Genomic DNA, 14,975 nt, shown 5'->3' with positions numbered 1-14,975 from the left:
TTGACCCAAAGTTTTTTTGAGAAGCAATGAATGAAGTGCATTTACGAGGGAATCAGAATAAAGGTGATGCATTATTTTACAATGAGGAAATCGCAAAAAAAGTATTTTGTATATATGTTTATATCTGGACTCAATAGTAATTTACGCAGTTAACAGGTTTATTATCAGGAATTTAAAACTCAATTGCGAAAAAATTCCAGCGAGGCTATTCTAACATATCACTCTATCACATTTATGTATTCAGGCAGTTAATTATTACAATAAGTTAATCGTCTGAGCTGTCAAAAAGTGCTATCTATTAACAGCCCCTAACTTTTAGAGCGAGATAGACTATGTCAATTACATATTGAGAATTGAGATGCATGATGCGAGTGTTTCGAAAAATAATTACGTCATGGCCGCTGCCTTAATTTATAGTTCCCTGCGCTGTCAAATATTGGGTGACTACTAGTAACATAATTAATTTTTGTTTTACTACATGCTGCAATTGCAATACATGACTAATAAAATTGTAGGTTATGTTTGTTGCTTCAATACAAAATTTTGGGTTTAGGGTGGATTCAAAGTTGACATGACATCTCTACCAACCAAAATTTTCGCCGTATTACGAATTTACTAATTATTGTAGATAAACGCCGATGCCGCTTTGTGTATGGAATGCCTTCCGTGTTAATTTGAATCAATGAAAATAACAGAAACGTGCTAACTGTTAAGAATAGCTAGGAGGCGTAAGAAAATAAGTCATTTGACATAAAAAAAAATGCACGATTTCCATAAAGGATGGAGGACAGTGATGCTCTTGTGAGTGAATTTGAAAACTGAAATTTAATAAATTTAAAACTGAATTTAGAACTTATTAAACCACATTTTAACTAATAAAAATAGTTTAAAAAAATTCATTAACTAAAAAATTAATTAAAATTTTCTGCAGCTTATTCAAAACGAAAATTATCAGTAAAATTTAAAAACACTACTCATACCCTTAAATTCCATGTCATAATATTATTTTATAAGTTTGTCCCATGTATTGCAGCAATATACCAGTGGTATGTGGTGACTTTTGCTCGTAGATTCTTAGGGCTTTGTAACTAATTGAATGTATGCAGGCGACTGACGAAAGTGTATAGTTTTGGTACATTGTTATCTTCAAAAAATTTATATAAAATTAAAAATATAGTACCTACTTTTTGGAAGAAGCAAAGTTATGTAATATTTACGATACAATAGATACCTAAATAATATTGTGAAAATGTAGTACATACTTATTTCTGGGGGTGCTCCGCATCTGCATAATCTATGAACCGCACACCACTGCTGTATATATGCATTTAAAAATTGTACTTGCGCGATATTACATATTTTAAACTTTTAAAACTTAATCTATCAAAATATATATATTATAATATGTAGTTTATTGATCGAGACTACGAGGGGGGTACTATGGCTACACTCACTCTATTGCATTATTATATATTTATTCATTTGAGTATCATATTAAACCACTCTGATGTCTGTAATATATACCTACATATCTTATGTTGCCTATGGTGATTTTCAAATTTTGTGTTTGCGCTTTCCATGCTTGCCATTCTCCGGTGTAGGGGATTGAAAACTATATAAAAGTTTTATACTTTGATATAATATATCATTATTTTTAACCCAGGTTTTGCATTTCAAGCGTGAACATTGTACACATGCAGTTTTTTTAAAACTTAGGAATTATTTTTTTTACATGCAGTGGTCAGTTTGTGTCATTCTAATGAATAAACTTATTGGTTCTGCGGTAATGTTGCTATGTAGATAAGAAAAATTGACATAATTGACCTTCTTTTTCAAAAGGTTCAGGTTTTACTTAGTGGTTATTCATTGCTCATTACCCTAGCTATTTATAAAATGAATTTATCCTTGGTATATTCACCACAAATTAGCATGACGCATGTTTCAATTACCTCGTTAAGAATTCTCACCCTTTGATACAATTTTACCAACTATTTTTCTCTTTCATTACATAACTCCTTTTCTATTTGTATCGCACAGTATTTAATCAAAAATTATAAGATTACATAAACTCTAATTGATGTGAGCGAAACGTCGTAAAGTAATCTTTTGAATGTATGTACAGTCGAACTTAGTTATTACGATCACGGATATAGCGAGATGGTAATTTGATAGGTACTGTTGTAAAATACCACACTTGGAGATTTGTTAAAATAATATCTTTAAAAAATAATGTTACAATTCATAAAATGAATTCCCTCACTGAATATTATGGAATATTTTTTATTTTGGAGAAAAAATATATAAAAATCCTTATTTATATATAGATACACAATAATAATATAAATTATTGCATTTCTTTCAACATTTTTCAAAAAATATTTTCAAAATATAGACAAAAATAAAATACTCATCTCTATATGTACTAAATATGAGAAAATTTACATTTATTATTATAATAATAAAAAATATCAACTTTATCAGCATCTGCACTATCCAATGTCTTTTAGACGTCAGTTCAGTTTTGAAATGGCGGTGTATTTAGACCATGGGTGGCCAACCTTTTCAGCAGCCAGGCCAGATTTTAAAAATGAGATTTTCTACCGGGCTGCACAACTTAATTCTTTTTTTATTATACAAAACAAAAAAGTAATAAATATTAAGTAGGTATATTTATATTAATAAAATAAAACAAAAATGAGAATCAAACATATTTATTAGATTAGACTTTTTTTAAATAATACAAAATAAACAAAATAATAAATTTTAGTGAGAAGTTTGATTTTGTGTGGCAGAACTAAGTGCATTTATATCGATATCGAGTGACGTTGTTACTACACGCAAACAGTTTTCCAAATGCACATCAGTGATTCGTGTTCTCACTCGGGATTTGATATGCTTCATCCGACTAAAAAGTTGTTCACACGTATAAGTGTTTCCAAATAGCGAAGTCATCATTAGAGCATGTTTGTAAAATGCAGGATATTTCTACTTGCTCAAATATTCTAATGAATAAACTTATTGGTTCTGCGGTAATGTTGCTATGTAGATAAGAAAAATTGACATAATTGACCTTCTTTTTCAAAAGGTTCAGGTTTTACTTAGTGGTTATTCATTGCTCATTACCCTAGCTATTTATAAAATGAATTTATCCTTGGTATATTCACCACAAATTAGCATGACGCATGTTTCAATTACCTCGTTAAGAATTCTCACCCTTTGATACAATTTTACCAACTATTTTTCTCTTTCATTACATAACTCCTTTTCTATTTGTATCGCACAGTATTTAATCAAAAATTATAAGATTACATAAACTCTAATTGATGTGAGCGAAACGTCGTAAAGTAATCTTTTGAATGTATGTACAGTCGAACTTAGTTATTACGATCACGGATATAGCGAGATCTCGGATGTAACGAGGAAACATTCGTTGACATTTTAGTTTATGATTTTCTCCATACATTTGTTCACTTTTATAATAAGCTACTTATCGGGTATACCCAGGATCGGATTAAGTACCTAACTAATTGGTGTTTTCGCCCACAATATTGAAAAAGTATCCACGCATATGGTTGAAATTGCATTTAAAAAATCCAAGGTTTGTGAAGTCAGTAGGTACCTACCAGCGTTCATTACAATAAACAACTTTTGTAGTTTATGAATCCCATGCTTGTTTCAAAAATTCTAATTGTGTATTTTTGTTTGAATTGCCACTTTTTGTGTTATGTGACCGCTCATTTAAAAATACCTATTCTCTGATATAGCGAGCAAATTCAGTCAGTCCCATCTTCCTCGTAATAAAAAAGTTCGACTGTAGTCTTTCATAATACCATATTTTTTACGTCTATTAAAATCAGCATTATAAAAAGATTACAACACTGCCTCCCATGGATGATTGAAAACTATTTGACGTACAAGCGTAGACAGTTGATACGGTGCGTGACATACTTTCAACTTGAAGCATGCGAAAAACTACTTGAACCAAGTTGACATGAAGTGGAAGATGAAGTGATCAAATGTAGACATAGCTATTGGCCACTTCGAGAGGAATTTATTTTGAAAATTTGCCTGATGTAAACTAAGGGCCGTGTGTATGAGATTCCGAAATTCTTCGAAATTCCACCATATAGGGTATAGCACTGTTTGTGACGTAAGCAATCTGACGTCACATGTCATTCAAAATGACTGCTTCATCTGTCACTTTCAAATGTCATTTTAATAATGCATGCATTACAACAAACGTTTGCTTGAGGCCCTCGTTCATTTTGTAGACTCTGTAAAACATTTGCGAACTTTAAAAACAGTTCCTAGTCGTGCTGTTTATTCATTTCATTCATTCATTTATTCTTATTCCGTTTTGACATCTCATAATAGAAGTGAAGTTAGTCATAAAATAACTGTATGTATTGCCACCAAATGGAAATGTTTACTGGGAATACTTTATCCTTTCGTGCAGTAGAATTATAAAATAAATGTGATAAAATAACTGATAAATTATTTAAAGTTCATAATTATTCATTTATAATTATTAAATTTATATGGTACCATTCGCACACTTCAGACACATTTACAATTTCAAAATTTTATATTAATGATCAGCGAATGAAATTTTGTAAGTTTGCCATTATATGGACGCCATGACACATTATGACGTCACTAACCAACGGTTTACATTTGCGCTCATGCATACAAATGAGCAGTATTTAGCCTATAAAGTATATGGGAATCTCATGCATATGACCCTAAGCCTCTTCTCCATATAAATATCAAGTATCTTAGAATTTATAATCTCGTTACATGATTAAGAAATAAAATTCATCACAACCAAAAAATTAAGTTCATTACTTATTTCAGTACGTACTGTGATGGCAGGCGGTTATAACTAGAGGTGGGAAAACTGGTTGATTTTGAATACTACGTATACTTACTACCAGTATAAAAACATACTTAGTATATAAACTTGTTCCAAAATACTTGGAATACTATATCGATCGTTTGGCGTGCGTATGTGACAAAAGTTTCATACTCAACTGAAACTAAAACCAACTCCATATTATTAGTATTTTAAAATACGTATCGGCTCAGGGAACTCAGACTGTGTATCGGCTTCAATATAATCGCTAAAAATACGCTGAGCTCCGCTTGTCGAAAAGTCCCATTTATTATAAAATTTTTAATTTATGAGTTGTTTTTCTGTTAGGTTACAATATTATTGTTAACAAAATGAATAACAGTGATTTTTTTAAATTTTAAACATGTTTTGAGCGGTATATAACAAGCCTAAGCCTGTGCGTCATCTCACCACTGTGCTGCGACACAAAATTTATGACCTATTATTATTCATACATTCGAACGCAATAGACTAATAAATTAAAATATACCTATATTCAAGTGCTATTTCGTTTGTGCGCATTAAATGTCAATAGTGTTGAAAGTCTACCAACTGGCGAGTGCACAGAACAGCGACTCGCGATGATATCATCACAAGTTTTTTGGAATAAGTTTATTGGGCCACAAATACTTAGTATGGGTAGTTTCATCCGAAATTTGAGGACACAAACTGGTGACAGTATTTCCAACTCACCTCTGGTTATAATTGCAATTTTTAAGTTTTTTTTCCATAATGTGTTTCAAATTATACATTCTTTGATATGACAAAATAATATTAGAGCTGCAACTTTATTGGTCACAAAGTAACGTTAAAAAATATCTGTACACTGAACTCGAACTCCCTTTTTACACGGTTTTATTTTACATGATTTTGAAATAACACGGTTCAAAGCCATCAACTCTGAATGCATGTTGGAGACCAATTTGGCCCGAGTGTGTTAAAACATAGTGAATAATTTTTGTTACCTTACATTTTTTAAAGTATTTTAGTGTATACTTTTTTTACACGTTTTTTTAACACGGTATCGGTATAGTTTTAGCAAAAAGATAAAGGCAAGATAACAAAAAAACTTCAATCTTTTTAAAATAAATGATTAAAGGTTTGTGTGGGATGCTAATTCTGCTTATTTTGATATAAAATTTTTCAAAACTTTATTTTTGCTCTTGTAAAATTGCGTAAACAGCAGTTATAACCGTTTGCCATCACACTTTTGATATATTTTAATATCAATATTTTCCTCACCGGCCCTTAGTTTACTTTATGGTTGCTGGATTATTCAAGATCGATGATAAGATTTATTGGTTGTGAACTTGAATTATACGAAATTCTAAGGTGTTCTATGAAATAAATTATAATTATAATGTTAATTAATTCTCTGCTTTCATCAATATGGCCAGTCTTATTATTAGTTTCTACAGGTGTATATTACCTGAATTATGTCCTGAATCTCCGAGAATTAATTTTCTGAACCAAACTAGCCAATTGTCACGAACGGTGCGAATTGATTTATTATTTCCTTTAAATACTTTGGGTTTATTGGGTCTGTAATCGTAACTAATATTTTAATATTTTATGAACATAGCTAATTAGTTCCACATTTTTGAGAAAAAAGATAGTTTTCTATACAAGAAAATTGTCACAAATAGGACATAATTACTATGTACCTATGACAAGTATATTTGGAGTTGTCCATATTTATGATGTCACAGCTTAATGGGAGAAGGGAGGGTCTGTCAGAAATTCTTACATTATAAATTATCTTAGGGCGCGTAATCATATATCGGTTTTCCCTTATTGTCGTTTATTTATGGTAACAATTGCATAATATTAAAATTTCTTTCATTCATTCACTATGATTTAATCAAATTTGATTCACAAAAGTTATGCCTGAAATAATTCTTTTCTGTTAGTTTTAAAATAATCGTACCTTGTATTTTTAGATTAAGTCAACAAAAAAAAGATGTATCCCTTATATTCTTATGTTGTGAATTTTACTGCTGATAATATGAATTTATCAGACATGAACTGCCAATATGAAATTTATCAATATTATTAATTATATTTATTAAACATAAAATTCTTATTCAAAGAAATGCCGCTTTTTTAAATGTCAATGTTATAAATCCTACACAGAAAACATCCTCTACGTGCAATAGTGTGTGTTGCAACTTTCAAATACACCAATATTGAATCAGCGTCAAACCGAGAGCATTCGTCAGAACGAAGGACATGCTTAGAATGACGTATTCTTGACATGTGTCGTAAGTTTATCCCATATTCTTCCACACACAGGATTGGTAGCCCGTTACTCCACACCTGTTAGGTATTTCAGTTCCCATTAATAATTCTGTGTTGCCTGATAAATATGTATGCTAGAAATCGCCTGATATATAGAACATGCACATAAAGTACAAAGAAATTTGCAGTACAGTGAAGCCCCGATTCTACCGTTTTTAAGGGACCTTAGGTTGAGGAAAACGATAAATCGGGGAACGGTTAATGCGGGATTATTTAACATTGTTCTTATGGGTGTATCAAAAATGAACGATTTATGCGAGAATGGTAGATCGGGGTTCCACTGTATGGCTGATTTTAAAGGGCATGTCAAACTTTCAAATTGCAATTACTTCGTAACATGATTTCGAGACTTGCCAACTTTAGACAGTAACCACACGATATTGTGCAGTGTTTTAACACAATTAATATCATTGTGTTATGTCGTATTCCGAGAGATAATTACCCCAGGATGTGCATTCGAAAATAATCAATAACTCACTACCATCGTAACTGCAATTCAGCGCCGGGGCCTGTCTTTAGTCAGCCTTGCTGGTAAAACACCCCCTTCAGTTAATGAGAATTTAACATTCGCCCATTTCATATTCTCAATGGATTTAAGTTGTTTTCTTTTGAAGTGTAGAATTTACCTGCCGTTGGAGAGCAATAGTTTGTGTTCAACCAAATTGTATCAGAAATAAATATATTCCGTAGAGCTTACGTGGGTTCCTAAAACGGGGTCTAAATTTTATAGCTCTTTTCTTATCTTGCTGTGAATATCTTGAAATGATAATTCATGTTATCCACATTAAAATCGATAAAAATTAGTGACCGAAGCCTCAGGATATTTGACTGTTACACTTCTTAAGGTGATGTCTCTAGGTAAAGTTGTTATCGAAAAATAGCTATAAAAGTTTATTAATCGGTAAATATATATTCAAAAGTAATGAGAAAAATAAAATAAAAAATTAAGATGTATCGTGGAGTTCTATATACCAAAAATACGTGTCAAATTCGGTACATTTCTATCGGGTGGTAAGAATGAATGACATAAGATTTATTATCAAAATTACGATAAAAATGTACGTAAATCTATTACCTAGGGAAACGCTAAACGTTAATTGGAATTTATTATATCCTTCTATCTTTTTTTTCAAATTTAAAAAACATCGATTTAGAGGTTAGAAAGCATGCAATTAAAATCGAAACATCTCGGTTCAGACGTAATTTATCGCAAAAAACGATTAGCGTTTCTATTAAAAATATTATTTAATAATTTTTAGGCTAGTTATTTAAATTTAATCTTGTATTTTTGTATATTAACGAATCGATTGTAAATAAAATGAATATTTGACAAGACTTTATCGACATATGCTGCTAACGCGGAAATAAATCGAACTATTTTTGAAACAGTGCTTGCATAGATTAAAAAATACATACACACACACATACATTGAAAATAAAGGTTCGCCAGGTACGAAGACAAAAACTGTGTTAATTCTGCTGTCAATAATTTTTGTTTGCGATATTGGAGCATATGTCAATGGACTACATATATCAACCTCCACTTTCTGAAATAGTGTTGTGTAATTATTTCAGATATTTATTACTGTTTTGACGTACCTACCTTTTATAAAGCGATTTTAAAAATAAATATAGTTTCATAATAATATAAAGAAAGCATACGAGCGAAAATGCCTAAGATACTTCTGACACACATCAAATTTAATCTTTGTCTAGTAACTGTACAATTTATCCATATTTATGTTAAGTGTTTAAAATGTTATAAGTAAAAAAAAAATCGTCTATTCACGTGGTAGTCGCGAAAATTATGAACAATATACAATGTTAAAAATAATAAGAATTGTTAAAATTTCTAGTCACAATATTATTCAAAGACAAATTAATCCGATCAAAACAGCCTTGACAAACTTCCACTTCACTAACTTTTGTTCTATATGTTTATCCTGGATACAGCGGCAAACACATTTTGAAAATAGCCGATATACTGGATTATTTGTTAGTTTGGGTTAGTTTAAGTTAGATTAGGTAATCCTAACAAATAATCCAGTATATAGGCTATTTTCAAAATGTCTTTGCCGCTGTATCCAGGATAACCGACTTGTACCCTAACTTTAATTACATACATACTATTGTACTATATTTGGGACATCAAACGTTCATTCCTGTCTACGGCCTTAAAATTATTATCTACGTGCCTATATAACTGTATGCCGCCCTGTCAAAAAGTGGAGGTTGATAATTTAGTATGTAGAAAATAGAAGTTATTATTAGTCTCCATAAAATATAGGGTAAACAATTCAGTGAATGAACACATAAGAGGTGAATTTGAAAATAAATTAAATTAAAAACGATTAAATGAACTGAGAAAATTATAACAATAGGTAGGTACAATAAATTGTGTATAACCGTGGTATTACTAATTTTATGCCGTGATGCTTTGATAGTTGAACTTTTCATAATATTTGGATCACTATTTAGTTGCTCATTTATCTGCTACATCATAAAGTCGTAAATATTGTTTTTTTATGAAGCAACCATAAATACAAAAAATTAAGATCTACTTTTCAATCATAGTAGATACCTAGGAAGAGGTGGTGTTGATAATTTTTAATTATTTATTCGAGATCTTCAGGGAATTACAAAAGTCCACACCTAGAAACCACTGGGCCAAAAAGGTTTCTTTTTATATCTCCAAATCCATTTCACTTACACATTTATAGGTAAAATAAATAAAACTATCTTTTATTTTATCTTGCACTGTTCTTTAAAATCGACATTAGATTTTTTCAAAGAAATAACGTTCTGTCTTTTTCTTAGAATATTATGTAATCTTACTTCTTTACTTCAAATTCTATTTTTTTTTCTTACGTTTTACAATTTTTTTTTAATTTGTCACTTATTTTGTCCTTGGGTTTGCTTATCAAGATTTGTTCGCATGTTTATTTACGTTTTTTCTTACCTCCAACTTCTTTTTTATTCAATTCGTTGCGTGTCTTACTTTATTCTTATCTCAGATATAGTTAGTTAATACAAACCGTCCACTCTGTGGAGGCCCATATGAACCCATTAGGATCGGACATGGTTGAAACGAAATGAATTGGGATGTCTATATAATATCGACATTGTCATAATTATAACTACAGTCGAACTCGGTTATTACAATCTCGGACATAGCGAGATCTCGGATGTAATGAGGAAACAGTCGTTGACATTTGGTATATGATTTTCTCCGTACATTTTTATTCACTGTTATAACGAGATACTTATCGGATATACCGAGCTAAAATACTGGTAATGTGTTGATCGTTTAAAGACATTTCGACCCTAAGCAATAAAATCCGATCGGACAGGATGCCGCCGGGGACAGATTACGTTTATGACACTAGTTAAGTGTCTAATTGTTGTTTTCGCCGACAATAAAAATACCTATTCTCTGATATAACGAGTACCGCTTATAACGAGCACATTCAGCCGGTCCAACCTTCCTAGTAATAACCAAGTACAACTGTATATTCCTTATTTTGTTTAATAATAATTCGAATGGCATTTTTGCTATTCATTTCATATCATTCTTTTATTCCACCTCTAGTAGAAATTCGATGTAATTGTCAATTGTACAAGATTAAACTCAATCTTATAAACATTTGTACTTAAATGTTCATTTACTACTATAAATGAATTTTACTGTAGAAAAATATTTATATTAATTCGTATTGACAACGTAAAAAAATCTGGTTCATTGACTGGACAGGATACCCTTGTATTGCCACTGTAAAAAAAACTACGGTAAACAAAATTGGGGGCCAATTTTCTGTCAATAATATTCACTATTGGATATTTTCTAACGCGACTTTCTTCTTTTTAACAATTTAATAGGTAGCTCAATGACAGTAGTGTATAGTAGTTGTAAACTGTAAGTTGGCTCTCACATCAAAACTCGTCTTGCCTGCAACGTGTCGAATTATCATTATTCACAAAACACATGTTGCCAAATGGAGATTTGGTTCCGCAGATTGGTCGAATGTGACTTTTTAATTTGAAAGAAACTATCTACTTTTGCAATCGACAAGTTGCATGCTTCTCGGGCTGTGAGTCGAAGATGCCAGGATTCATACAAACACCTACGAATTGGTCATTCCTACACCGGCTCGCGGCATCCAAATATCTATACGTTACGTTTGACTGTCGCTAGGTGGATGTACGCGGTCTTCATATTATGCAACACCAGATCGACGTTCTTGGAAGGTTTGATTTATGTCTGGGCAGTGACGTCCCATGGGGGTAGGCAGATTGAGCGTCGCTTGGGGGTGGCAGTTGCTCGAAGGGCGGCAAACCAAAGATAATCATTAGGTGTATATAGAAATAGGTACCTAAACTTAGTAATAACGGGATATCTTTTCATTAAAAAATTGAGCTCAAAACAAAATGTATTAATTAACATGAAAGGTTTAACAGGAATATAATTTTTTTCTTGAGTTCGCGATGTCTAGTTTACTTCCGTTGTTCTTGGACCTTGATGACCAGCAATGACACGTGCAGATTTGCGAATTATATTTTAATTATAGGTAGGTACATACTAACCTAATAAATTTATCTATATATTTTTGCCAGTCACTCTCGAGTTTTGAAAGTTGTATCCATACAAAAGGTGAAGTATCCATACAACATATTTCTTGGATATTGGAGTCATGAAAGGATGATAAAAATACTGTATAAAAAATGGTGCAGCATTTTGTCTAAGGATGTCACTGTGTCTGGGGCAGATGAGGTGAATTTAGATGTGAGAGCCGGCTAAGTGAAACAGTCGCAGAAATCTACATAAACATTGTGACCTCATAAGGAATCAAATCTGCCCCCAGTGTATTGGATTATGAAGGCCACCTTAATTAAGATAAGCCTGCAATTTTGGAGGAGCAAAAATTCCCATCACATTTTGACAAAGATGAGATTTTAACACATTGGCACCCAAACACTTCTCATGTTAGAAAATTCTGGTGTGAAATGTGTTAAGAAAGAAATTATCTACATATTTAATATGAGGCATCTAATTAGAAAAAGCGACATGTCCACAATTCGATACTTGAGGAAAACGATTCTATGTTTCAAGCTTCAATTATTTGTTTTAACGTGAGATAGTTTTTAACGCTGTATTCTATGTCAAAAGAACCAAATGACAATTTTTTTCAGCCGATAAACTCTTAAATGTAATAAATATAATTTTTTTTCTGCATAAGGCACATATTTCCGTGGCACTGTCATGAATTTACCGGATGCTACAGTATGGGAGACGCCATTTTTAATATTGAACGTTTCTTTATTCGTTGACTTAAACACACGTGAAATTAACCAAGCTTTAAATAATATGAAACACGGACGTGGCCCTATTTGTAATAAGTCGAGACTTAAAATATTTCTTTTCTTTTCATAGGGTTTTGGAATTTTTCGATCAATACATATTGTGTAATTACACAAAGAATACGTACATATTTTTTTCTCGATTTTGACCAAATGTGGACTTATCGCTTTTTGGAATTAGACGCCTCATATAATAAATAGCAGGAATCCTTACCCAACCAGTATAAAATATGAGATTTTAAAAAATAATGTATTTTAAATATTTTTTAATTTTCAGTTTGTGATATCTGTTGTTTATTAAAAACAGTTCACTGCATAGAAAAAAATGAAGTATTCATGTATCCCAAGTTTTATTGCAACGCACTTAAGGAGGGGCTGAAGAGCTCGACATTCAAATATAATTTAGTATAAAAAGGACCTCGGCGTCGTAAGTACGTTAATTTAAATCGATCTTTTCGCAAAAATCACTAATCAGAGATTTTATTTCAAGAAACATTGTTATTATTGATATTGTCTGCCGCTGAACATTATTATTATTTTATAAACACCTGCAAGATGTACGCCGATCAGAAAACAGGGCTGTCAAAATAATATTATAAATTAATATTTTTAAAATGTTAATTTCATCAGAGTTATTAATCAAACCTGTGCAAGTACGTACTGATAACTTGGGTGGATTTTGTAGTAAACATACTATTGATATATATACGGGTATATTATTATTATAACCCAATTCAAATTGATCATAGGTTGATACTCAAATACTATTATAGTATGTTTATGATTTCGAGAAAATAATATGATGGTATAATTAATCCATATCAATTATTATTTGAAAACATTACAATCGCACTTTGCAAGATAACATCAAAATGTGTATATACTTATCTAAATGACGAATGACATTCATGAGTGAGCACGGCTGAAAGCTTGGAAATGTGTTTTTTTCTATTTCAAAATCTTTTAATTGTGTATTATTTTATTACAGATTCAAGGCCAACTTCATATAACTAATAAAAAATACTGTTTGTTTCTACGAATAAAAAAAGACAGGAAGGAAGATGTGTACAAATCACGGCTATCAGAAAGGCCGACAATGTGTGATACACAAACATAAAATACACAAAATTACAAACACATTCGAAGTTTGCCGCACACGTACAGACCACGTGATATTTGTTTACCAAAATCGTCGCTTTTCAAAAAAGCGAATTTGATTGCCAGATTTTACTGCGATGAATCAGTATGTTCCTTCTTGTCTTTTTTTATTCGTAGGTTTGTTTACTATGTACACCGAGAAATTTCCATTTATAAAATCGGAAACGATTTTTACAGAAGAGTTTTGGAATATAATGCAACCAAAACTGGAAAAAATTCTATCATGGGTGTTGACTTCCTGAATTAGTTAACCCCAGGTCCTTGCCACTACGTGAACCACAGTGGATATTAAGCCATTTCCACACTGGCAACCTCATTAAATTTTACGATACTTACCATAATTGCATAAAAGAAATTTTACGATAATCATCATAATTATCGTAAAATCTAACGAGGTTGCCAGCAACTTAACTTGTTGCCAGTGTGGACCCGGCATTAGATGCACAAAACTTAAATAATATATCGTCACCGTTCAGGCAAAAGTCACCAACCCTGAAAATGGCAGTTTTGAGTTGAGTATGTCACCGGAAGCGTAAAATTATGTTCTTTAAGATGCAAAACTCACCTCGGTACATTAGTTAGTAAAATTTTGCTTAAATCCGAATTATTTGTTTTTCACTAAATGACTTTCGACAAAATCTTAACAAGCAAAAGTCATTATAGGTGAATAGACATTATTGACTCTATAAAAAAAAATCCTTCGTTATAAATATACAAGCAAAAGTCACTATACTATGGATGGTGAGTTTTACTGATGCTTCTTTTGGCTAACATTGTTCAGATTATTACCAAGCAAAAGTCACCAAACCATAATTTGAGCTACCTTGCCTCCTTTAAAACCTTCCAGATGTTTTAATTAGCATCAACAAGTAAAAGTACCTTAAATAAATTATTAAGAAGACATGAAAAAATAATTTAATGTAGATAAAACCTTCAAAACATTAAAATCTGATTTTTCCTGCATTTTCAAACTTTCAAATTGCGATATCTCAAAACTATGTTTTTAGGGTTGGTGACTTTTGCCTGAACGGTGACGATATATTATAAATAAAAATTTAAAATTATAAATATTTATGATTTATGTCTTCGACAGCCCTGATGAAATGAGTCGGATCGAGTCATAGAGCAAATTTATTGACACGACCTTTTTATATTAACTAGTAGACCAGATATTATGGACCACATGTTAAAAAATCATATTTTCTAAAATCTAAAATCTATGTTACCAAGGTTATTGACCTTTTTTATCAGCATTGAGAATGAAAATATTGAC

Source organism: Rhyacophila brunnea, unplaced genomic scaffold (assembly GCF_057557595.1).
Source record: "Rhyacophila brunnea isolate RB1 unplaced genomic scaffold, BYU_Rbru_1.0 scaffold_14, whole genome shotgun sequence".
Taxonomy (NCBI): domain Eukaryota; kingdom Metazoa; phylum Arthropoda; class Insecta; order Trichoptera; family Rhyacophilidae; genus Rhyacophila; species Rhyacophila brunnea.
Note: the sequence above shows the minus strand (reverse complement) of the source record.